This window comes from Saccoglossus kowalevskii, chromosome 17 (assembly GCF_978046115.1).
Source record: "Saccoglossus kowalevskii chromosome 17, keSacKowa6.1, whole genome shotgun sequence".
Classification (NCBI taxonomy): domain Eukaryota; kingdom Metazoa; phylum Hemichordata; class Enteropneusta; family Harrimaniidae; genus Saccoglossus; species Saccoglossus kowalevskii.
This window is the reverse complement of record NC_140657.1, coordinates 4,913,551-4,941,527: the sequence shown is the minus strand read 5'-3', so window position 1 is coordinate 4,941,527 and position 27,977 is coordinate 4,913,551. Positions and strand designations below refer to the sequence as shown.

The window sequence follows — 27,977 nt, the reverse complement described above, 5'->3', positions numbered from 1 at the left end:
CTTTCCGGAAATATTGAATTTTATGTGACATAATGCAGATCAAGTTAGTATCAGAACGCGATAATGTAGATTCCATATCTATACAGATAATCTAGTCAGTTGTTTCCACCTGAAATTTACATATGTCTCGCACAGACAATGTGCGAGGTTTCCGCGCTTTTAGTGACACACAGAAACAACGTCATATTGAACTATTAATTGACAGCACCAAAATCATTTTGCATTGGCCGGGAATCCAACCCGGGCCCCCCCCCGCGTGGCATGCGAGAATTCTACCACTGAACCACCAATGCGATATGTTGTTGTTCCATCACGGACATTTCAGGAAATATTGAATTTTATATGACATAATGCAGATTAAGTTAGTATCAGTACTCGATATTGTAGATTCCATATCTATACAAATAACCTAGTCAGTTGTTTCCACCTGAAATTTACATACGTCTCGCATGGGCAATGTGCGAGATTTCCGCGCTTTTAGTGACACACAGAAATAACGTCATATTGAACTATTAATTGACAGCACAAAATCATTTTGCATAGGCCGGGAATCTACCACTGAACCACCAATGCGATATGTTGTTGTTCCATCACGGAACTTTCCGGAAATATTGAATTTTATGTGACATAATGCAGATTAAGTTAGTATCAGAACTCGATAATGTAGATTCCATATCTATACAAATAATCTAGTCAGTTGTTTCCACCTGAAATTTACATACGCCTTGCATGGGCAATGTGCGAGATATCCGCGCTTTTAGTGACATACAGAAATAGCGTCATATTGAACTATTAATTAACAGCACCAAAATCATTTTGCATTGGTCGGGAATCGAACCCGGGCCTCCCGCGTGGCATGCGAGAATTCTACCACTGAACCACCAATGCGATATGTTGTTGTTCCATCACGGACATTTCAGGAAATATTGAATTTTATGTGACATAATGCAGATTAAGTTAGTATCAGAACTCGATAATGTAGATTCCATATCTATACAAATAATCTAGTCAGTTTTTTCCACCTGAAATTTACATACGCCTTGCATGGGCAATGTGCGAGATATCCGCGCTTTTAGTGACATACAGAAATAGCGTCATATTGAACTATTAATTGACAGCACCAAAATCATTTTGCATTGGCCGGGAATCGAACCCGGGCCTCCCGCGTGGCAAGAGAATTCTACCACTGAACCACCAATGCGATATGTTGTTGTTCCATCACGGACATTTCAGGAAATATTGAATTTTATGTGACATAATGCAGATCAAGTTAGTATCAGTACTCGATATTGTAGATTCCATATCTATACAAATAATCTAGTCAGTTGTTTCCACCTGAAATTTACATACGTCTCGCATGGGCAATGTGCGAGATTTCCGCGCTTTTAGTGACACACAGAAATAACGTCATATTGAACTATTAATTGACAGCACCAAAATCATTTTGCATTGGCCGGGAATCGAACCCAAGCCTCCCGCGTGGCAGGCGAGAATTCTATCACTGAACCACCAATGCGATATGTTGTTGATCCATCACGGACATTTCAGTAAATATTAAATTTTATGTGACATAATGCAGATTAAGTTAGTATCAGTACTCGATAATGTAGATTCCATATATATACAAATAATCTAGTCAGTTGTTTCCACCTGAAATTTACATACGTCTCGCATGGGCAATGTGCGAGATTTCCGCGCTTTTAGTGACACACAGAAATAACGTCATATTAAACTATTAATTGACAGCACAAAATCATTTTGCATAGGCCGGGAATCTACCACTGAACCACCAATGCGATATGTTGTTGTTCCATCACGGACATTTCAGGAAATATTGAATTTTATGTGACATAATGCAGATTAAGTTAGTATCAGAACTCGATAATGTAGATTCCATATCTATACAAATAATCTAGTCAGTTTTTTCCACCTGAAATTTACATACGCCTTGCATGGGCAATGTGCGAGATATCCGCGCTTTTAGTGACATACAGAAATAGCGTCATATTGAACTATTAATTGACAGCACCAAAATCATTTTGCATTGGCCGGGAATCGAACCCGGGCCTCCCGCGTGGCAAGAGAATTCTACCACTGAACCACCAATGCGATATGTTGTTGTTCCATCACGGACATTTCAGGAAATATTGAATTTTATGTGACATAATGCAGATCAAGTTAGTATCAGAACGCGATAATGTAGATTCCATATATATACAAATAATCTAGTCAGTTGTTTCCACCTGAAAATTACATATGTCTCGCATGGGCAATGTGCGAGATTTCCGCGCTTTTAGTGACACACAGAAATAACGTCATATTGAACTATTAATTGACAGCACCAAAATCATTTTGCATTGGCCGGGAATCTACCACTGAACCACCAATGCGATATGTTGTTGTTCCATCACGGACATTTCAGGAAATATTGTATTTTATGTGACATAATGCAGATTAAGTTAGTATCAGAACGCGATAATGTAGATTCCATATCTATTCAAATAATCTCGTCAGTTGTTTCCACCTGAAATTTACATACGCCTTGCATGGGCAATGTGCGAGATATCCGCGCTTTTAGTGACATACAGAAATAGCGTCATATTGAACTATTAATTGACAGCACCAAAATCATTTTGCATTGGCCGGGAATCGAACCCGGGCCTCCCGCGTGGCAAGAGAATTCTACCACTGAACCACCAATGCGATATGTTGTTGTTCCATCACGGACATTTCTGGAAATATTGAATTTTATGTGACATAATGCAGATCAAGTTAGTATCAGTACTCGATATTGTAGATTCCATATCTATACAAATAATCTAGTCAGTTGTTTCCACCTGAAATTTACATACGTCTCGCATGGGCAATGTGCGAGATTTCCGCGCTTTTAGTGACACACAGAAATAACGTCATATTGAACTATTAATTGACAGCACCAAAATCATTTTGCATTGGCCGGGAATCGAACCCGGGCCTCCGGCGTGGCAGGCGAGAATTCTACCACTGAACCACCAATGCGAGATGTTGTTGATCCATCACGGACATTTCAGAAAATATTAAATTTTATGTGACATAATGCAGATTAAGTTAGTATCAGTACTCGATAATGTAGATTCCATATATATACAAATAATCTAGTCAGTTGTTTCCACCTGAAATTTACATACGTCTCGCATGGGCTATGTGCGAGATTTCCGCGCTTTTAGTGACACACAGAAATGACGTGATATTGAACTATTAATTGACAGCACCAAAATCATTTTGCATGGCCGGGAATCTACCACTGAACCACCAATGCGATATGTTGTTGTTCCATCACGGACATTTCAGGAAATATTGAATTTTATGTGACATAATGCAGATTAAGTTAGTATCAGAACTCGATAATGTAGATTCCATATCTATACAAATAATCTAGTCAGTTGTTTCCACCTGAAATTTACATACGCCTTGCATGGGCAATGTGCGAGATATCCGCGCTTTTAGTGACATACAGAAATAGCGTCATATTGAACTATTAATTGACAGCACCAAAATCATTTTGCATTGGCCGGGAATCGAACCCGGGCCTCCCGCGTGGCAGGCGAGAATTCTACCACTGAACCACCAAAGCGATATGTTGTTGTTCCATCACGGACATTTCAGGAAATATTGAATTTTATGTGACATAATGCAGATGTAGTTAGTATCAGAACGCGATAATGTAGATTCCATATCTATACAGATAATCTAGTCAGTTGTTTCCACCTGAAATTTACATATGTCTCGCACAGACAATGTGCGAGGTTTCCGCGCTTTTAGTGACACACAGAAACAACGTCATATTGAACTATTAATTGACAGCACCAAAATCATTTTGCATTGGCCGGGAATCCAACCCGGGCCCCCCCGCGTGGCATGCGAGAATTCTACCACTGAACCACCAATGCGATATGTTGTTGATCCATCACGGACATTTCAGAAAATATTAAATTTTATGTGACATAATGCAGATTAAGTTAGTATCAGTACTCGATAATGTAGATTCCATATATATACAAATAATCTAGTCAGTTGTTTCCACCTGAAATTTACATACGTCTCGCATGGGCTATGTGCGAGATTTCCGCGCTTTTAGTGACACACAGAAATAACGTCATATTGAACTATTAATTGACAGCACCAAAATCATTTTGCATTGGCCGGGAATCGAACCCGGGCCTCCCGCGTGGCAGGCGAGAATTCTATCACTGAACCACCAATGCGATATGTTGTTGATCCATCACGGACATTTCAGTAAATATTAAATTTTATGTGACATAATGCAGATTAAGTTAGTATCAGTACTCGATAATGTAGATTCCATATATATACAAATAATCTAGTCAGTTGTTTCCACCTGAAATTTACATACGTCTCGCATGGGCAATGTGCGAGATTTCCGCGCTTTTAGTGACACACAGAAATAACGTCATATTAAACTATTAATTGACAGCACAAAATCATTTTGCATAGGCCGGGAATCTACCACTGAACCACCAATGCGATATGTTGTTGTTCCATCACGGACATTTCAGGAAATATTGAATTTTATGTGACATAATGCAGATTAAGTTAGTATCAGAACTCGATAATGTAGATTCCATATCTATACAAATAATCTAGTCAGTTTTTTCCACCTGAAATTTACATACGCCTTGCATGGGCAATGTGCGAGATATCCGCGCTTTTAGTGACATACAGAAATAGCGTCATATTGAACTATTAATTGACAGCACCAAAATCATTTTGCATTGGCCGGGAATCGAACCCGGGCCTCCCGCGTGGCAAGAGAATTCTACCACTGAACCACCAATGCGATATGTTGTTGTTCCATCACGGACATTTCAGGAAATATTGAATTTTATGTGACATAATGCAGATCAAGTTAGTATCAGAACGCGATAATGTAGATTCCATATATATACAAATAATCTAGTCAGTTGTTTCCACCTGAAAATTACATATGTCTCGCATGGGCAATGTGCGAGATTTCCGCGCTTTTAGTGACACACAGAAATAACGTCATATTGAACTATTAATTGACAGCACCAAAATCATTTTGCATTGGCCGGGAATCTACCACTGAACCACCAATGCGATATGTTGTTGTTCCATCACGGACATTTCAGGAAATATTGTATTTTATGTGACATAATGCAGATTAAGTTAGTATCAGAACGCGATAATGTAGATTCCATATCTATTCAAATAATCTCGTCAGTTGTTTCCACCTGAAATTTACATACGCCTTGCATGGGCAATGTGCGAGATATCCGCGCTTTTAGTGACATACAGAAATAGCGTCATATTGAACTATTAATTGACAGCACCAAAATCATTTTGCATTGGCCGGGAATCGAACCCGGGCCTCCCGCGTGGCAAGAGAACTCTACCACTGAACCACCAATGCGATATGTTGTTGTTCCATCACGGACATTTCAGGAAATATTGAATTTTATGTGACATAATGCAGATCAAGTTAGTATCAGTACTCGATATTGTAGATTCCATATCTATACAAATAATCTAGTCAGTTGTTTCCACCTGAAATTTACATACGTCTCGCATGGGCAATGTGCGAGATTTCCGCGCTTTTAGTGACACACAGAAATAACGTCATATTGAACTATTAATTGACAGCACCAAAATCATTTTGCATTGGCCGGGAATCGAACCCGAGCCTCCCGCGTGGCAGGCGAGAATTCTATCACTGAACCACCAATGCGATATGTTGTTGATCCATCACGGACATTTCAGTAAATATTAAATTTTATGTGACATAATGCAGATTAAGTTAGTATCAGTACTCGATAATGTAGATTCCATATATATACAAATAATCTAGTCAGTTGTTTCCACCTGAAAATTACATATGTCTCGCATGGGCAATGTGCGAGATTTCCGCGCTTTTAGTGACACACAGAAATAACGTCATATTGAACTATTAATTGACAGCACCAAAATCATTTTGCATAGGCCGGGAATCTACCACTGAACCACCAATGCGATATGTTGTTGTTCCATCACGGAACTTTCCGGAAATATTGAATTTTATGTGACATAATGCAGATTAAGTTAGTATCAGAACTCGATAATGTAGATTCCATATCTATACAAATAATCTAGTCAGTTTTTTCCACCTGAAATTTACATACGCCTTGCATGGGCAATGTGCGAGATATCCGCGCTTTTAGTGACATACAGAAATAGCGTCATATTGAACTATTAATTGACAGCACCAAAATCATTTTGCATTGGCCGGGAATCGAACCCGGGCCTCCCGCGTGGCAAGAGAATTCTACCACTGAACCACCAATGCGATATGTTGTTGTTCCATCACGGACATTTCAGGAAATATTGAATTTTATGTGACATAATGCAGATCAAGTTAGTATCAGAACGCGATAATGTAGATTCCATATATATACAAATAATCTAGTCAGTTGTTTCCACCTGAAAATTACATATGTCTCGCATGGGCAATGTGCGAGATTTCCGCGCTTTTAGTGACACACAGAAATAACGTCATATTGAACTATTAATTGACAGCACCAAAATCATTTTGCATAGGCCGGGAATCTACCACTGAACCACCAATGCGATATGTTGTTGTTCCATCACGGAACTTTCCGGAAATATTGAATTTTATGTGACATAATGCAGATTAAGTTAGTATCAGAACTCGATAATGTAGATTCCATATCTATACAAATAATCTAGTCAGTTGTTTCCACCTGAAATTTACATACGCCTTGCATGGGCAATGTGCGAGATATCCGCGCTTTTAGTGACATACAGAAATAGCGTCATATTGAACTATTAATTAACAGCACCAAAATCATTTTGCATTGGCCGGGAATCGAACCCGGGCCTCCCGCGTGGCATGCGAGAATTCTACCACTGAACCACCAATGCGATATGTTGTTGTTCCATCACGGACATTTCAGGAAATATTGTATTTTATGTGACATAATGCAGATTAAGTTAGTATCAGAACGCGATAATGTAGATTCCATATCTATTCAAATAATCTCGTCAGTTGTTTCCACCTGAAATTTACATACGCCTTGCATGGGCAATGTGCGAGATATCCGCGCTTTTAGTGACATACAGAAATAGCGTCATATTGAACTATTAATTGACAGCACCAAAATCATTTTGCATTGGCCGGGAATCGAACCCGGGCCTCCCGCGTGGCAAGAGAACTCTACCACTGAACCACCAATGCGATATGTTGTTGTTCCATCACGGACATTTCAGGAAATATTGAATTTTATGTGACATAATGCAGATCAAGTTAGTATCAGTACTCGATATTGTAGATTCCATATCTATACAAATAATCTAGTCAGTTGTTTCCACCTGAAATTTACATACGTCTCGCATGGGCAATGTGCGAGATTTCCGCGCTTTTAGTGACACACAGAAATAACGTCATATTGAACTATTAATTGACAGCACCAAAATCATTTTGCATTGGCCGGGAATCGAACCCGAGCCTCCCGCGTGGCAGGCGAGAATTCTATCACTGAACCACCAATGCGATATGTTGTTGATCCATCACGGACATTTCAGTAAATATTAAATTTTATGTGACATAATGCAGATTAAGTTAGTATCAGTACTCGATAATGTAGATTCCATATATATACAAATAATCTAGTCAGTTGTTTCCACCTGAAAATTACATATGTCTCGCATGGGCAATGTGCGAGATTTCCGCGCTTTTAGTGACACACAGAAATAACGTCATATTGAACTATTAATTGACAGCACCAAAATCATTTTGCATAGGCCGGGAATCTACCACTGAACCACCAATGCGATATGTTGTTGTTCCATCACGGAACTTTCCGGAAATATTGAATTTTATGTGACATAATGCAGATTAAGTTAGTATCAGAACTCGATAATGTAGATTCCATATCTATACAAATAATCTAGTCAGTTTTTTCCACCTGAAATTTACATACGCCTTGCATGGGCAATGTGCGAGATATCCGCGCTTTTAGTGACATACAGAAATAGCGTCATATTGAACTATTAATTGACAGCACCAAAATCATTTTGCATTGGCCGGGAATCGAACCCGGGCCTCCCGCGTGGCAAGAGAATTCTACCACTGAACCACCAATGCGATATGTTGTTGTTCCATCACGGACATTTCAGGAAATATTGAATTTTATGTGACATAATGCAGATCAAGTTAGTATCAGAACGCGATAATGTAGATTCCATATATATACAAATAATCTAGTCAGTTGTTTCCACCTGAAAATTACATATGTCTCGCATGGGCAATGTGCGAGATTTCCGCGCTTTTAGTGACACACAGAAATAACGTCATATTGAACTATTAATTGACAGCACCAAAATCATTTTGCATAGGCCGGGAATCTACCACTGAACCACCAATGCGATATGTTGTTGTTCCATCACGGAACTTTCCGGAAATATTGAATTTTATGTGACATAATGCAGATTAAGTTAGTATCAGAACTCGATAATGTAGATTCCATATCTATACAAATAATCTAGTCAGTTGTTTCCACCTGAAATTTACATACGCCTTGCATGGGCAATGTGCGAGATATCCGCGCTTTTAGTGACATACAGAAATAGCGTCATATTGAACTATTAATTAACAGCACCAAAATCATTTTGCATTGGCCGGGAATCGAACCCGGGCCTCCCGCGTGGCATGCGAGAATTCTACCACTGAACCACCAATGCGATATGTTGTTGTTCCATCACGGACATTTCAGGAAATATTGAATTTTATGTGACATAATGCAGATTAAGTTAGTATCAGAACTCGATAATGTAGATTCCATATCTATACAAATAATCTAGTCAGTTTTTTCCACCTGAAATTTACATACGCCTTGCATGGGCAATGTGCGAGATATCCGCGCTTTTAGTGACATACAGAAATAGCGTCATATTGAACTATTAATTGACAGCACCAAAATCATTTTGCATTGGCCGGGAATCGAACCCGGGCCTCCCGCGTGGCAAGAGAATTCTACCACTGAACCACCAATGCGATATGTTGTTGTTCCATCACGGACATTTCAGGAAATATTGAATTTTATGTGACATAATGCAGATCAAGTTAGTATCAGTACTCGATATTGTAGATTCCATATCTATACAAATAATCTAGTCAGTTGTTTCCACCTGAAATTTACATACGTCTCGCATGGGCAATGTGCGAGATTTCCGCGCTTTTAGTGACACACAGAAATAACGTCATATTGAACTATTAATTGACAGCACCAAAATCATTTTGCATTGGCCGGGAATCGAACCCGAGCCTCCCGCGTGGCAGGCGAGAATTCTATCACTGAACCACCAATGCGATATGTTGTTGATCCATCACGGACATTTCAGTAAATATTAAATTTTATGTGACATAATGCAGATTAAGTTAGTATCAGTACTCGATAATGTAGATTCCATATATATACAAATAATCTAGTCAGTTGTTTCCACCTGAAATTTACATACGTCTCGCATGGGCAATGTGCGAGATTTCCGCGCTTTTAGTGACACACAGAAATAACGTCATATTAAACTATTAATTGACAGCACAAAATCATTTTGCATAGGCCGGGAATCTACCACTGAACCACCAATGCGATATGTTGTTGTTCCATCACGGACATTTCAGGAAATATTGAATTTTATGTGACATAATGCAGATTAAGTTAGTATCAGAACTCGATAATGTAGATTCCATATCTATACAAATAATCTAGTCAGTTTTTTCCACCTGAAATTTACATACGCCTTGCATTGGCAATGTGCGAGATATCCGCGCTTTTAGTGACATACAGAAATAGCGTCATATTGAACTATTAATTGACAGCACCAAAATCATTTTGCATTGGCCGGGAATCGAACCCGGGCCTCCCGCGTGGCAAGAGAATTCTACCACTGAACCACCAATGCGATATGTTGTTGTTCCATCACGGACATTTCAGGAAATATTGAATTTTATGTGACATAATGCAGATCAAGTTAGTATCAGAACGCGATAATGTAGATTCCATATATATACAAATAATCTAGTCAGTTGTTTCCACCTGAAAATTACATATGTCTCGCATGGGCAATGTGCGAGATTTCCGCGCTTTTAGTGACACACAGAAATAACGTCATATTGAACTATTAATTGACAGCACCAAAATCATTTTGCATTGGCCGGGAATCTACCACTGAACCACCAATGCGATATGTTGTTGTTCCATCACGGACATTTCAGGAAATATTGTATTTTATGTGACATAATGCAGATTAAGTTAGTATCAGAACGCGATAATGTAGATTCCATATCTATTCAAATAATCTCGTCAGTTGTTTCCACCTGAAATTTACATATGTTTCCGCGCTTTTAGTGACACACAGACATAACGTCATATTGAACTATTAATTGACAGCACCAAAATCACTTTGCATTGGCCGGGAATCGAACCCGGGCCTCCCGCGTGGCAGGCGAGAATTCTACCACTGAACCACCAATGCGATATGTTGTTGTTCCATCATGACATTTCAGGAAATATTGAATTTTATGTGACATAATGCAGATTAAGTTAGTATCAGAACTCGATAATGTAGATTCCATATCTATACAAATAATCTAGTCAGTTGTTTCCACCTGAAATTTACATACGCCTTGCATGGGCAATGTGCGAGATATCCGCGCTTTTAGTGACATACAGAAATAGCGTCATATTGAACTATTAATTGACAGCACCAAAATCATTTTGCATTGGCCGGGAATCGAACACGGGCCTGCCGCATGGCAGGCGAGAATTCTACGACTGAACCACCAATGCGCTATGTTTTTGTTCCATCACGGACATTTCAGGAAATATTGAATTTTATGTGACATAATGCAGATCAAGTTAGTATCAGAACGCAATAATGTAGATTCCATACATATACAAATAATCTAGTCAGTTGTTTCCACCTGAAAATTACATATGTCTCGCATGGGCAATGTGCGAGATTTCCGCGCTTTTAGTGACACACAGAAATAACGTCATATTGAACTACTAATTAACAGCACCAAAATCATTTTGCATTGGCCGGGAATCTACCACTGAACCACCAATGCGATATGTTGTTGTTCCATCACGGACATTTCAGGAAATATTGAATTTTATGTGACATAATTCAGATTAAGTTAGTATCAGAACGCGATAATGTAGATTCCATATCTATACAAATAATCTAGTCAGTTGTTTCCACCTGAAATTTACATATGTTTTCGCGCTTTTAGTGACACACAGACATAACGTCATATTGAACTATTAATTGACAGCACCAAAATCATTTTGCATTTGCATTTCAGGAAATATTGAATTTTATGTGACATAATGCAGATTAAGTTAGTATCAGAACTCGATAATGTAGATTCCATATCTATACAAATAATCTAGTCAATTGTTTCCACCTGAAATTTACATACGTCTCGCATGGGCAATGTGCGAGATTTCCGCGCTTTTAGTGAAACACAGAAATAACGTCATATTGAACTATTAATTGACAGCACCAAAATCATTTTGCATTGGCCGGGAATCGAACCCGGTCCTCCCGCGTGGCAGGCGAGAATTCTACCACTGAACCACCAATGCGATATGTTGTTGTTCCATCACGGACATTTCAGGAAATATTAAATTTTATGTGACATAATGCAGATTAAGTTAGTATCAGTACTCGATAATGTAGATTCCATATATATACAAATAATCTAGTCAGTTGTTTCCACCTGAAATTTACATACGTCTCGCATGGGCAATGTGCGAGATTTCCGCGCTTTTAGTGACACACAGAAATGACGTCATATTGAACTATTAATTGACAGCACCAAAATCATTTTGCATAGGCCGGGAATCTACCACTGAACCACCAATGCGATATGTTGTTGTTCCATAACGGACATTTCAGGAAATATTGAATTTTATGTGACATAATGCAGATTAAGTTAGTATCAGAACTCGATAATGTAGATTCCATATCTATACAAATAATCTAGTCAGTTGTTTCCACCTGAAATTTACATACGCCTTGCATGGGCAATGTGCGAGATATCCGCGCTTTTAGTGACATACAGAAATAGCGTCATATTGAACTATTAATTGACAGCACCAAAATCATTTTGCATTGGCCGCGAATCGAACCCGGGCCTCCCGCGTGGCAGGCGAGAATTCTACCACTGAACCACCAATGCGATATGTTGTTGTTCCATCACGGACATTTCAGGAAATATTGAATTTTATGTGACATAATGCAGATCAAGTTAGTATCAGAACGCGATAATGTAGATTCCATATCTATACAAATAATCTAGTCAGTTGTTTCCACCTGAAATTTACATATATGTCGCACAGTCAATGTGCGAGATTTCTGCGCTTTTCGTGACACACAGACGTCATATTGAAATATTAATTGACAGCACCAAAATCATTTTGCATTGGCCGGGAATCGAACCCGAGCCTCCCGCGTGGCAGGCGAGAATTCTACCACTGAACCACCAATGGGATATGTTGTTGATCCATCACGGACATTTCAGAAAATATTAAATTTTATGTGACATAATGCAGATTAAGTTAGTATCAGTACTCGATAATGTAGAGTCCATATATATACAAATAATCTAGTCAGTTGTTTCCACCTGAAATTTACATACGTCTCGCATGGGCAATGTGCGAGATTTCCGCGCTTTTAGTGACACACAGAAATAACGTCATATTGAACTATTAATTGACAGCACAAAATCATTTTGCATAGGCCGGGAATCTACCACTGAACCACCAATGCGATATGTTGTTGTTCCATCACGGACATTTCAGGAAATATTGAATTTTATGTGACATAATGCAGATCAAGTTAGTATCAGAACGCGATAATGTAGATTCCATATCTATACAAATAATCTAGTCAGTTGTTTCCACCTGAAATTTACATATATGTCGCACAGTCAATGTGCGAGATTTCTGCGCTTTTCGTGACACACAGACGTCATATTGAAATATTAATTGACAGCACCAAAATCATTTTGCATTGGCCGGGAATCGAACCCGAGCCTCCCGCGTGGCAGGCGAGAATTCTACCACTGAACCACCAATGGGATATGTTGTTGATCCATCACGGACATTTCAGAAAATATTAAATTTTATGTGACATAATGCAGATTAAGTTAGTATCAGTACTCGATAATGTAGATTCCATATATATACAAATAATCTAGTCAGTTGTTTCCACCTGAAATTTACATACGTCTCGCATGGGCAATGTGCGAGATTTCCGCGCTTTTAGTGACACACAGAAATAACGTCATATTGAACTATTAATTGACAGCACAAAATCATTTTGCATAGGCCGGGAATCTACCACTGAACCACCAATGCGATATGTTGTTGTTCTATCACGGACATTTCAGGAAATATTGAATTTTATGTGACATAATGCAGATCAAGTTAGTATCAGAACGCGATAATGTAGATTCCATATCTATACAAATAATCTAGTCAGTTGTTTCCACCTGAAATTTACATATATGTCGCACAGTCAATGTGCGAGATTTCTGCGCTTTTCGTGACACACAGACGTCATATTGAAATATTAATTGACAGCACCAAAATCATTTTGCATTGGCCGGGAATCTAACCCGAGCCTCCCGCGTGGCAGGCGAGAATTCTACCACTGAACCACCAATGCGATATGTTGTTGATCCATCACGGACATTTCAGAAAATATTAAATTTTATGTGACATAATGCAGATTAAGTTAGTATTAGTACTCGATAATGTAGATTCCATATATATACAAATAATCTCAGTTGTTTCCACCTGAAATTTACATACGTCTCGCATGGGCAATGTGCGAGATTTCCGCGCTTTTAGTGACACACAGAAATAACGTCATATTGAACTATTAATTGACAGCACAAAATCATTTTGCATAGGCCGGGAATCTACCACTGAACCACCAATGCGATATGTTGTTGTTCCATCACGGACATTTCAGGAAATATTGAATTTTATGTGACATAATGCAGATTAAGTTAGTATCAGAACTCGATAATGTAGATTCCATATCTATACAAATAATCTAGTCAGTTGTTTCCACCTGAAATTTACATACGCCTTGCATAGGCAATGTGCGAGATATCCGCGCTTTTAGTGACATACAGAAATAGCGTCATATTGAACTATTAATTGACAGCACCAAAATCATTTTGCATTGGCCGGGAATCGAACCCGGGCCTCCCGCATGGCAGGCGAGAATTCTACCACTGAACCACCAATGCGCTATGTTTTTGTTCCACCACGGACATTTCAGGAAATATTGAATTTTATGTGACATAATGCAGATCAAGTTAGTATCAGAACGCGATAATGTAGATTCCATATATATACAAATAATCTAGTCAGTTGTTTCCACCTGAAAATTACATATGTCTCGCATGGGCAATGTGCGAGATTTCCGCGCTTTTAGTGACACACAGAAATAACGTCATATTGAACTATTAATTGACAGCACCAAAATCATTTTGCATTGGCCGGGAATCTACCACTGAACCACCAATGCGATATGTTGTTGTTCCGTCACGGACATTTCAGGAAATATTGAATTTTATGTGACATAATGCAGATTAAGTTAGTATCAGAACGCGATAATGTAGATTCCATATCTATTCAAATAATCTCGTCAGTTGTTTCCACCTGAAATTTACATATGTTTCCGCGCTTTTAGTGACACACAGACATAACGTCATATTGAACTATTAATTGACAGCACCAAAATCATTTTGCATTTGCATTGGCATTTCAGGAAATATTGAATTTTATGTGACATAATGCAGATTAAGTTAGTATCAGAACTCGATAATGTAGATTCCATATCTATACAAATAATCTAGTCAATTGTTTCCACCTGAAATTTACATACGTCTCGCATGGGCAATGTGCGAGATTTCCGCGCTTTTAGTGAAACACAGAAATAACGTCATATTGAACTATTAATTGACAGCACCAAAATCATTTTGCATTGGCCGGGAATCGAACCCGGTCCTCCCGCGTGGCAGGCGAGAATTCTAACAGTGAACCACCAATGCGATATGTTGTTGTTCCATCACGGACATTTCAGGAAATATTAAATTTTATGTGACATAATGCAGATTAAGTTAGTATCAGAACTCGATAATGTAGATTCCATATATATACAAATAATCTAGTCAGTTGTTTCCACCTGAAATTTACATACGCCTTGCATGGGCAATGTGCGAGATATCCGCGCTTTTAGTGACATACAGAAATAGCGTCATATTGAACTATTAATTGACAGCACCAAAATCATTCTGCATTGGCCGGGAATCGAACCCGCGTGGCAGGCGAGAATTCTACCACTGAACCACCAATGCGATATGTTGTTGTTCCATCACGGACATTTCAGGAAATATTGAATTTTATGTGACATAATGCAGATCAAGTTAGTATCAGAACGCGATAATGTAGATTCCATATCTATACAAATAATCTAGTCAGTTGTTTCCACCTGAAATTTACATATATGTCGCACAGTCAATGTGCGAGATTTCTGCGCTTTTCGTGACACACAGACGTCATATTGAAATATTAATTGACAGCACCAAAATCATTTTGCATTGGCCGGGAATCGAACCCGAGCCTCCCGCGTGGCAGGCGAGAATTCTACCACTGAACCACCAATGCGATATGTTGTTGATCCATCACGGACATTTCAGAAAATATTAAATTTTATGTGACATAATGCAGATTAAGTTAGTATCAGTACTCGATAATGTAGATTCCATATATATACAAATAATCTAGTCAGTTGTTTCCACCTGAAATTTACATACGTCTCGCATGGGCAATGTGCGAGATTTCCGCGCTTTTAGTGACACACAGAAATAACGTCATATTGAACTATTAATTGACAGCACAAAATCATTTTGCATAGGCCGGGAATCTACCACTGAACCTCCAATGCGATATGTTGTTGTTCCATCACGGACATTTCAGGAAATATTGAATTTTATGTGACATAATGCAGATTAAGTTAGTATCAGAACTCGATAATGTAGATTCCATATCTATACAAATAATCTAGTCAGTTGTTTCCACCTGAAATTTACATACGCTTTGCATGGGCAATGTGCGAGATATCCGCGCTTTTAGTGACATACAGAAATAGCGTCATATTGAACTATTAATTGACAGCACCAAAATCATTTTGCATTGGCCGGGAATCGAACCCGGGCCTCCCGCGTGGCTGTCGAGAATTCTACCACTGAACCACCAATGCGATATATTGTTGTTCCATCACGGACATTTCAGAAAATATTGAATTTTATGTGACATAATGCAGATCAAGTTAGTATCAGAACGCGATAATGTAGATTCCATATCTATTCAAATAATCTCGTCAGTTGTTTCCACCTGAAATTTACATATGTTTCCGCGCTTTTAGTGACACACAGACATAACGTCATATTGAACTATTAATTGACAGCACCAAAATCATTTTGCATTGTCCGGGAATCGAACGCGAGCCTCCCGCGTGGCTGGCGAGAATTCTACCACTGAACCACCAATGCGATATGTTGTTGTTCCATCACGGACATTTCAGGAATTATTGAATTTTATGTGACATAATGCAGATTAAGTTAGTATCAGTACTCGATAATGTAGATTCCATATCTATACAAATAATCTAGTCAATTGTTTCCACCTGAAATTTACATACGTCTCGCATGGGCAATGTGCGAGATTTCCGCGCTTTTAGTGACACACAGAAATAACGTCATATTGAACTATTAATTGACAGCACCAAAATCATTTTGCATTGGCCGGGAATCGAACCCGGGCCTCCCGCGTGGCAGGCGAGAATTCTACCACTGAACCACCAATGCGATATGTTGTTGTTCCATCACGGACATTTCAGGAAATATTAAATTTTATGTGACATAATGCAGATTAAGTTAGTATCAGTACTCGATAATGTAGATTCCATATATATACAAATAATCTAGTCAGTTGTTTCCACCTGAAATTTACATACGTCTCGCATGGGCAATGTGCGAGATTTCCGCGCTTTTAGTGACACACAGAAATAACGTCATATTGAACTATTAATTGACAGCACAAAATCATTTTGCATAGGCCGGGAATCTACCACTGAACCACCAATGCGATATGTTGTTGTTCCATCACGGACATTTCAGGAAATATTGAATTTTATGTGACATAATGCAGATTAAGTTAGTATCAGAACTCGATAATGTAGATTCCATATCTATACAAATAATCTAGTCAGTTGTTTCCACCTGAAATTTAAATACGCTTTACATGGGCAATGTGCGAGATATCCGCGCTTTTAGTGACACACAGACGTCATATTGAAATATTAATTGACAGCACCAAAATCATTTTGCATTGGCCGGGAATCGAACCCGAGCCTCCCGCGTGGCAGGCGAGAATTCTACCACTGAACCACCAATACGCTATGTTGTTGTTCCATCACGGACATTTCAGGATATATTGAATTTAATGTGACATAATGCAGATTAAGTTAGTATCAGAACTCGATAATGTAGATTCCATATCTATACAAATAATCTAGTCAGTTGTTTCCACCTGAAATTTACATACGCTTTGCATGGGCAATGTGCGAGATATCCGCGCTTTTAGTGACACACAGACGTCATATTGAAATATTAATTGACAGCACCAAAATCATTTTGCATTGGCCGGGAATCGAATCCGAGCCTCCCGCGTGGCAGGGGAGAATTCTACCACTGAACCACCAATGCGATATGTTGTTGATCCATCACGGACATTTCAGAAAATATTAAATTTTATGTGACATAATGCAGATTAAGTTAGTATCAGTACTCGATAATGTAGATTCCATATATATACAAATAATCTAGTCAGTTGTCTCCACCTGAAATTTACATACGTCTCGCATGGGCAATGTGCGAGATTTCCGCGCTTTTAGTGACACACAGAAATAACGTCATATTGAACTATTAATTGACAGCACAAAATCATTTTGCATAGGCCGGGAATCTACCACTGAACCACCAATGCGATATGTTGTTGTTCCATCACGGACATTTCAGGAAATATTGAATTTTATGTGACATAATGCAGATTAAGTTAGTATCAGAACTCGATAATGTAGATTCCATATATATACAAATAATCTAGTCAGTTGTTTCCACCTGAAAATTACATATGTCTCGCATGGGCAATGTGCGAGATTTCCGCGCTTTTAGTGACACACAGAAATAACGTCATATTGAACTATTAATTGACAGCACCAAAATCATTTTGCATTGGCCGGGAATCTACCACTGAACCACCAATGCGATATGTTGTTGTTCCATCACGGACATTTCAGGAAATATTGAATTTTATGTGACATAATGCAGATTAAGTTAGTATCAGAACGCGATAATGTAGATTCCATATCTATTCAAATAATCTCGTCAGTTGTTTCCACCTGAAATTTACATATGTTTCCGCGCTTTTAGTGACACACAGACATAACGTCATATTGAACTATTAATTGACAGCACCAAAATCATTTTGCATTGGCCGGGAATCGAACGCGAGCCTCCCGCGTGGCTGGCGAGAATTCTACCACTGAACCACCAATGCGATATGTTGTTGTTCTATCACGGACATTTCAGGAATTATTGAATTTTATGTGACATAATGCAGATTAAGTTAGTATCAGTACTCGATAATGTAGATTCCATATCTATACAAATAATCTAGTCAATTGTTTCCACCTGAAATTTACATACGTCTCGCATGGGCAATGTGCGAGATTTCCGCGCTTTTAGTGACACACAGAAATAACGTCATATTGAACTATTAATTGACAGCACCAAAATCATTTTGCATTGGCCGGGAATCGAACCCGGGCCTCCCGCGTGGCAGGCGAGAATTCTACCACTGAACCACCAATGCGATATGTTGTTATTCCATCACGGACATTTCAGGAATTATTGAATTTTATGTGACATAATGCAGATTAAGTTAGTATCAGTACTCGATAATGTAGATTCCATATCTATACAAATAATCTAGTCAGTTTTTCCACCTGAAAATTACATATGTCTCGCATGGGCAATGTGCGAGATTTCCGCGCTTTTAGTGACACACAGAAATAACGTCATATTGAACTATTAATTGACAGCACCAAAATCATTTTGCATTGGCCGGGAATCTACCACTGAACCACCAATGCGATATGTTGTTGTTCCATCACGGACATTTCAGGAAATATTGAATTTTATGTGACATAATGCAGATTAAGTTAGTATCAGAACGCGATAATGTAGATTCTATATCTATTCAAATAATCTCGTCAGTTGTTTCCACCTGAAATTTACATATGTTTCCGCGCTTTTAGTGACACACAGACATAACGTCATATTGAACTATTAATTGACAGCACCAAAATCATTTTGCATTGGCCGGGAATCGAAACCGGGCCTCCCGCGTGGCAGGCGAGAATTCTACCACTGAACTACCAATGCGATATGTTGTTGTTCCATCACGGACATTTCAGGAAATATTGAATTTTATGTGACATAATGCAGATTAAGTTAGTATCAGTACTCGATAATGTAGATTCCATATCTATACAAATAATCTAGTCAATTGTTTCCACCTGAAATTTACATACGTCTCGCATGGGCAATGTGCGAGATTTCCGCGCTTTTAGTGACGCACAGAAATGACGTCATATTGAACTATTAATTGACAGCACCAAAATCATTTTGCATTGGCCGGGAGAATTCTACCACTGAACCACCAATGCGATATGTTGTTGTTCCATCACGGACATTTCAGGAAATATTGAATTTTATGTGACATAATGCAGATTAAGATAGTATCAGTACTCGATAATGTAGATTCCATATATATACAAATAATCTAGTCAGTTGTTTCCACCTGAAATTTACATACGTCTCGCATGGGCAATGTGCGAGATTTCCGCGCTTTTAGTGACACACAGAAATGACGTCATATTGAACTATTAATTGACAGCACCAAAATCATTTTGCATAGGCCGTGAATCTACCACTGAACCACCAATGCGATATGTTGTTGTTCCATAACGGACATTTCAGGAAATATTGAATTTTATGTGACATAATGCAGATTAAGTTAGTATCAGAACTCGATAATGTAGATTCCATATCTATACAAATAATCTAGTCAGTTGTTTCCACCTGAAATTTACATACGCCTTGCATGGGCAATGTGCGAGATATCCGCGCTTTTAGTGACATACAGAAATAGCGTCATATTGAACTATTAATTGACAGCACCAAAATCATTTTGCATAGGCCGGGAATCTACCACTGAACCACCAATGCGATATGTTGTTGTTCCATCACGGACATTTCAGGAAATATTGAATTTTATGTGACATAATGCAGATTAAGTTAGTATCAGAACTCGATAATGTAGATTCCATATCTATACAAATAATCTAGTCAGTTGTTTCCACCTGAAATTTACATACGCCATGCATGGGCAATGTGCGAGATATCCGCGCTTTTAGTGACATACAGAAATAGCGTCATATTGAACTATTAATTGACAGCACCAAAACCATTTTGCATTGGCCGGGAATCGAACCCGGGCCTCCCGCGTGGCAGGCGAGAATTCTACCACTGAACCACCAATGCGATATGTTGTTGTTCCATCACGGACATTTCAGGAAATATTGAATTTTATGTGACATAATGCAGATCAAGTTAGTATCAGAACGCGATAATGTAGATTCCATATATATACAAATAATCTAGTCAGTTGTTTCCACCTGAAAATTAGATATGTCTCGCATGGGCAATGTGCGCGATTTCCGCGCTTTTAGTGACACACAGAAATAACGTCATATTGAACTATTAATTGACAGCACCAAAATCATTTTGCATTGGCCGGGAATCTACCACTGAACCACCAATGCGATATGTTGTTGTTCCATCACGGACATTTCAGGAAATATTGAATTTTATGTGACATAATGCAGATTAAGTTAGTATCAGAACGCGATAATGTAGATTCCATATCTATACAAATAATCTCGTCAGTTGTTTCCACCTGAAATTTACATATGTTTCCGCGCTTTTAGTGACACACAGACATAACGTCATATTGAACGATTAATTGACAGCACCAAAATCATTTTGCATTTGCATTGGCATTTCAGGAAATATTGAATTTTATGTGACATAATGCAGATTAACTTAGTATCAGAACTCGATAATGTAGATTCCATATCTATACAAATAATCTAGTCAATTGTTTCCACCTGAAATTTACATACGTCTCGCATGGGCAATGTGCGAGATTTCCGCGCTTTTAGTGACACACAGAAATAACGTCATATTGAACTATTAATTGACAGCACCAAAATCATTTTGCATTGGCCGGGAATCGAACCCGGGCCTCCCGCGTGGCAGGCGAGAATTCTACCACTGAACCACCAATGCGATATGTTGTTGTTCCATCACGGACATTTAAGGAAATATTGAATTTTATGTGACATAATGCAGATCAGTTAGTATCAGAACGCGATAATGTAGATTCCATATCTATACAAATAATCTAGTCAGTTGTTTCCACCTGAAATTTACATATATGTCGCACAGTCAATGTGCGAGATTTCTGCGCTTTTCGTGACACACAGACGTCATATTGAAATATTAATTGACAGCACCAAAATCATTTTGCATTGGCCGGGAATCGAAACCGAGCCTCCCGCGTGGCAGGCGAGAATTCTACCACTGAACCACCAATGCGATATGTTGTTGATCCATCACGGACATTTCAGAAAATATTAAATTTTATGTGACATAATGCAGATTAAGTTAGTATCAGTACTCGATAATGTAGATTCCATATATATACAAATAATCTAGTCAGTTGTTTCCACCTGAAATTTACATACGTCTCGCATGGGCAATGTGCGAGATTTCCGCGCTTTTAGTGACACACAGAAATAACGTCATATTGAACTATTAATTGACAGCACAAAATCATTTTGCATAGGCCGGGAATCTACCACTGAACCACCAATGCGATATGTTGTTGTTCCATCACGGACATTTCAGGAAATATTGAATTTTATGTGACATAATGCAGATTAAGTTAGTATCAGAACTCGATAATGTAGATTCCATATCTATACAAATAATCTAGTCAGTTGTTTCCACCTGAAATTTACATACGCCTTGCATGGGCAATGTGCGAGATATCCGCGCTTTTAGTGACATACAGAAATAGCGTCATATTGAACTATTAATTGACAGCACCAAAATCATTTTGCATTGGCCGGGAATCGAACCCGGGCCTCCCGCATGGCAGGCGAGAATTCTACCACTGAACCACCAATGCGATATGTTGTTGTTCCGTCACGGACATTTCAGGAAATATTGAATTTTATGTGACATAATGCAGATTAAGTTAGTATCAGAACGCGATAATGTAGATTCCATATCTATACAAATAATCTCGTCAGTTGTTTCCACCTGAAATTTACATATGTTTCCGCGCTTTTAGTGACACACAGACATAACGTCATATTGAACGATTAATTGACAGCACCAAAATCATTTTGCATTTGCATTTGCATTTCAGGAAATATTGAATTTTATGTGACATAATGCTGATTAACTTAGTATCAGAACTCGATAATGTAGATTCCATATCTATACAAATAATCTAGTCAATTGTTTCCACCTGAAATTTACATACGTCTCGCATGGGCAATGTGCGAGATTTCCGCGCTTTTAGTGACACACAGAAATAACGTCATATTGAACTATTAATTGACAGCACCAAAATCATTTTGCATTGGCCGGGAATCGAACCCGGGCCTCCCGCGTGGCAGGCGAGAATTCTACCACTGAACCACCAATGCGATATGTTGTTGTTCCATCACGGACATTTCAGGAAATATTGAATTTTATGTGACATAATGCAGATCAGTTAGTATCAGAACGCGATAATGTAGATTCCATATCTATACAAATAATCTAGTCAGTTGTTTCCACCTGAAATTTACATATATGTCGCACAGTCAATGTGCGAGATTTCTGCGCTTTTCGTGACACACAGACGTCATATTGAAATATTAATTGACAGCACCAAAATCATTTTGCATTGGCCGGGAATCGAAACCGAGCCTCCCGCGTGGCAGGCGAGAATTCTACCACTGAACCACCAATGCGATATGTTGTTGATCCATCACGGACATTTCAGAAAATATTAAATTTTATGTGACATAATGCAGATTAAGTTAGTATCAGTACTCGATAATGTAGATTCCATATATATACAAATAATCTAGTCAGTTGTTTCCACCTGAAATTTACATACGTCTCGCATGGGCAATGTGCGAGATTTCCGCGCTTTTAGTGACACACAGAAATAACGTCATATTGAACTATTAATTGACAGCACAAAATCATTTTGCATAGGCCGGGAATCTACCACTTAACCACCAATGCGATATGTTGTTGTTCCATCACGGACATTTCAGGAAATATTGAATTTTATGTGACATAATGCAGATTAAGTTAGTATCAGAACTCGATAATGTAGATTCCATATCTATACAAATAATCTAGTCAGTTGTTTCCACCTGAAATTTACATACGCCTTGCATGGGCAATGTGCGAGATATCCGCGCTTTTAGTGACATACAGAAATAGCGTCATATTGAACTATTAATTGACAGCACCAAAATCATTTTGCATTGGCCGGGAATCGAACCCGGGCCTCCCGCATGGCAGGCGAGAATTCTACCACTGAACCACCAATGCGATATGTTGTTGTTCCATCACGGACATTTCAGGAAATATTGAATTTTATGTGACATAATGCAGATTAAGTTAGTATCAGAACGCGATAATGTAGATTCCATATCTATTCAAATAATCTCGTCAGTTGTTTCCACCTGAAATTTACATATGTTTCCGCGCTTTTAGTGACACACAGACATAACGTCATATTGAACTATTAATTGACAGCACCAAAATCATTTTGCATTGGCCGGGAATCGAACCCAGGCCTCCCGCGTGGCAGGCGAGAATTCTACCACTGAACCACCAATGCGATATGTTGTTGTTCCATCACGGACATTTCAGGAAATATTGAATTTTATGTGACATAATGCAGATTAAGTTAGTATCAGAACTCGATAATGTAGATTCCATATCTATACAAATAATCTAGTCAATTGTTTCCACCTGAAATTTACATACGTCTCGCATGGGCAATGTGCGAGATTTCCGCGCTTTTAGTGACACACAGAAATAACGTCATATTGAACTATTAATTGACAGCACCAAAATCATTTTGCATTGGCCGGGAATCGAACCCGGGCCTCCCGCGTGGCAGGCGAGAATTCTACCACTGAACCACCAATGCGATATGTTGTTGTTCCATCACGGACATTTCAGGAAATATTGAATTTTATGTGACATAATGCAGATCAGTTAGTATCAGAACGCGATAATGTAGATTCCATATCTATACAAATAATCTAGTCAGTTGTTTCCACCTGAAATTTACATATATGTCGCACAGTCAATGTGCGAGATTTCTGCGCTTTTCGTGACACACAGACGTCATATTGAAATATTAATTGACAGCACCAAAATCATTTTGCATTGGCCGGGAATCGAAACCGAGCCTCCCGCGTGGCAGGCGAGAATTCTACCACTGAACCACCAATGCGATATGTTGTTGATCCATCACGGACATTTCAGAAAATATTAAATTTTATGTGACATAATGCAGATTAAGTTAGTATCAGTACTCGATAATGTAGATTCCATATATATACAAATAATCTAGTCAGTTGTTTCCACCTGAAATTTACATACGTCTCGCATGGGCAATGTGCGAGATTTCCGCGCTTTTAGTGACACACAGAAATAACGTCATATTGAACTATTAATTGACAGCACAAAATCATTTTGCATAGGCCGGGAATCTACCACTGAACCACCAATGCGATATGTTGTTGTTCCATCACGGACATTTCAGGAAATATTGAATTTTATGTGACATAATGCAGATTAAGTTAGTATCAGAACTCGATAATGTAGATTCCATATCTATACAAATAATCTAGTCAGTTGTTTCCACCTGAAATTTACATACGCCTTGCATGGGCAATGTGCGAGATATCCGCGCTTTTAGTGACATACAGAAATAGCGTCATATTGAACTATTAATTGACAGCACCAAAATCATTTTGCATTGGCCGGGAATCGAACCCGGGCCTCCCGCATGGCAGGCGAGAATTCTACCACTGAACCACCAATGCGATATGTTGTTGTTCCATCACGGACATTTCAGGAAATATTGAATTTTATGTGACATAATGCAGATTAAGTTAGTATCAGAACGCGATAATGTAGATTCCATATCTATTCAAATAATCTCGTCAGTTGTTTCCACCTGAAATTTACATATGTTTCCGCGCTTTTAGTGACACACAGACATAACGTCATATTGAACTATTAATTGACAGCACCAAAATCATTTTGCATTGGCCGGGAATCGAACCCAGGCCTCCCGCGTGGCAGGCGAGAATTCTACCACTGAACCACCAATGCGATATGTTGTTGTTCCATCACGGACATTTCAGGAAATATTGAATTTTATGTGACATAATGCAGATTAAGTTAGTATCAGAACTCGATAATGTAGATTCCATATCTATACAAATAATCTAGTCAGTTGTTTCCACCTGAAATTTACATACGCCTTGCATGGGCAATGTGCGAGATATCCGCGCTTTTAGTGACATACAGAAATAGCGTCATATTGAACTATTAATTGACAGCACCAAAATCATTTTGCATTGGCCGGGAATCGAACCCGGGCCTCCCGCATGGCAGGCGAGAATTCTACCACTGAACCACCAATGCGATATGTTGTTGTTCCATCACGGACATTTCAGGAAATATTGAATTTTATGTGACATAATGCAGATCAAGTTAGTATCAGAACGCGATAATGTAGATTCCATATCTATACAAATAATCTAGTCAGTTGTTTCCACCTGAAATTTACATATATGTCGCACAGTCAATGTGCGAGATTTCTGCGCTTTTCGTGACACACAGACGTCATATTGAAATATTAATTGACAGCACCAAAATCATTTTGCATTGGCCGGGAATCGAAACCGAGCCTCCCGCGTGGCAGGCGAGAATTCTACCACTGAACCACCAATGCGATATGTTGTTGATCCATCACGGACATTTCAGAAAATATTAAATTTTATGTGACATAATGCAGATTAAGTTAGTATCAGTACTCGATAATGTAGATTCCATATATATACAAATAATCTAGTCAGTTGTTTCCACCTGAAATTTACATACGTCTCGCATGGGCAATGTGCGAGATTTCCGCGCTTTTAGTGACACACAGAAATAACGTCATATTGAACTATTAATTGACAGCACAAAATCATTTTGCATAGGCCGGGAATCTACCACTGAACCACCAATGCGATATGTTGTTGTTCCATCACGGACATTTCAGGAAATATTGAATTTTATGTGACATAATGCAGATTAAGTTAGTATCAGAACTCGATAATGTAGATTCCATATCTATACAAATAATCTAGTCAGTTGTTTCCACCTGAAATTTACATACGCCTTGCATGGGCAATGTGCGAGATATCCGCGCTTTTAGTGACATACAGAAATAGCGTCATATTGAACTATTAATTGACAGCACCAAAATCATTTTGCATTGGCCGGGAATCGAACCCGGGCCTCCCGCATGGCAGGCGAGAATTCTACCACTGAACCACCAATGCGATATGTTGTTGTTCCATCACGGACATTTCAGGAAATATTGAATTTTATGTGACATAATGCAGATTAAGTTAGTATCAGAACGCGATAATGTAGATTCCATATCTATTCAAATAATCTCGTCAGTTGTTTCCACCTGAAATTTACATTTGTTTCCGCGCTTTTAGTGACACACAGACATAACGTCATATTGAACTATTAATTGACAGCACCAAAATCATTTTGCATTGGCCGGGAATCGAACCCAGGCCTCCCGCGTGGCAGGCGAGAATTCTACCACTGAACCACCAATGCGATATGTTGTTGTTCCATCACGGACATTTCAGGAAATATTGAATTTTATGTGACATAATGCAGATTAAGTTAGTATCAGAACTCGATAATGTAGATTCCATATCTATACAAATAATCTAGTCAGTTGTTTCCACCTGAAATTTACATACGCCTTGCATGGGCAATGTGCGAGATATCCGCGCTTTTAGTGACATACAGAAATAGCGTCATATTGAACTATTAATTGACAGCACCAAAATCATTTTGCATTGGCCGCGAATCGAACCCGGGCCTCCCGCGTGGCAGGCGAGAATTCTACCACTGAACCACCAATGCGATATGTTGTTGTTCCATCACGGACATTTCAGGAAATATTGAATTTTATGTGACATAATGCAGATCAAGTTAGTATCAGAACGCGATAATGTAGATTCCATATCTATACAAATAATCTAGTCAGTTGTTTTCACCTGAAATTTACATATATGTCGCACAGTCAATGTGCGAGATTTCTGCGCTTTTCGTGACACACAGACGTCATATTGAAATATTAATTGACAGCACCAAAATCATTTTGCATTGGCCGGGAATCGAACCCGAGCCTCCCGCGTGGCAGGCGAGAATTCTACCACTGAACCACCAATGGGATATGTTGTTGATCCATCACGGACATTTCAGAAAATATTAAATTTTATGTGACATAATGCAGATTAAGTTAGTATCAGTACTCGATAATGTAGATTCCATATATATACAAATAATCTAGTCAGTTGTT

The 27,977-nt window shown here is 38.6% G+C and overlaps 7 non-coding genes across 7 annotated transcripts; all 7 read right to left on the bottom strand.

Annotated features, from left to right (window-relative positions):
* Positions 1–10,477: 10,477 nt before the first annotated feature.
* On the bottom strand, positions 10,478–10,548 carry TRNAG-GCC (transfer RNA glycine (anticodon GCC)). Its single transcript has one exon. It is a non-coding gene; the product is annotated as a tRNA-Gly (tRNA).
* Positions 10,549–16,895: 6,347 nt separating this feature from the next.
* On the bottom strand, positions 16,896–16,966 carry TRNAG-GCC (transfer RNA glycine (anticodon GCC)). The gene has a single exon. It is a non-coding gene; the product is annotated as a tRNA-Gly (tRNA).
* Positions 16,967–18,963: 1,997 nt separating this feature from the next.
* TRNAG-GCC (transfer RNA glycine (anticodon GCC)) lies at positions 18,964–19,034 on the bottom strand. Its single transcript has one exon. It is a non-coding gene; the product is annotated as a tRNA-Gly (tRNA).
* Positions 19,035–20,696: 1,662 nt separating this feature from the next.
* TRNAG-GCC (transfer RNA glycine (anticodon GCC)) lies at positions 20,697–20,767 on the bottom strand. The gene has a single exon. It is a non-coding gene; the product is annotated as a tRNA-Gly (tRNA).
* A 736-nt stretch (positions 20,768–21,503) lies between these two features.
* TRNAG-GCC (transfer RNA glycine (anticodon GCC)) lies at positions 21,504–21,574 on the bottom strand. Its single transcript has one exon. It is a non-coding gene; the product is annotated as a tRNA-Gly (tRNA).
* A 1,359-nt stretch (positions 21,575–22,933) lies between these two features.
* TRNAG-GCC (transfer RNA glycine (anticodon GCC)) lies at positions 22,934–23,004 on the bottom strand. Its single transcript has one exon. It is a non-coding gene; the product is annotated as a tRNA-Gly (tRNA).
* A 1,440-nt stretch (positions 23,005–24,444) lies between these two features.
* TRNAG-GCC (transfer RNA glycine (anticodon GCC)) lies at positions 24,445–24,515 on the bottom strand. The gene has a single exon. It is a non-coding gene; the product is annotated as a tRNA-Gly (tRNA).
* Positions 24,516–27,977: the final 3,462 nt, after the last annotated feature.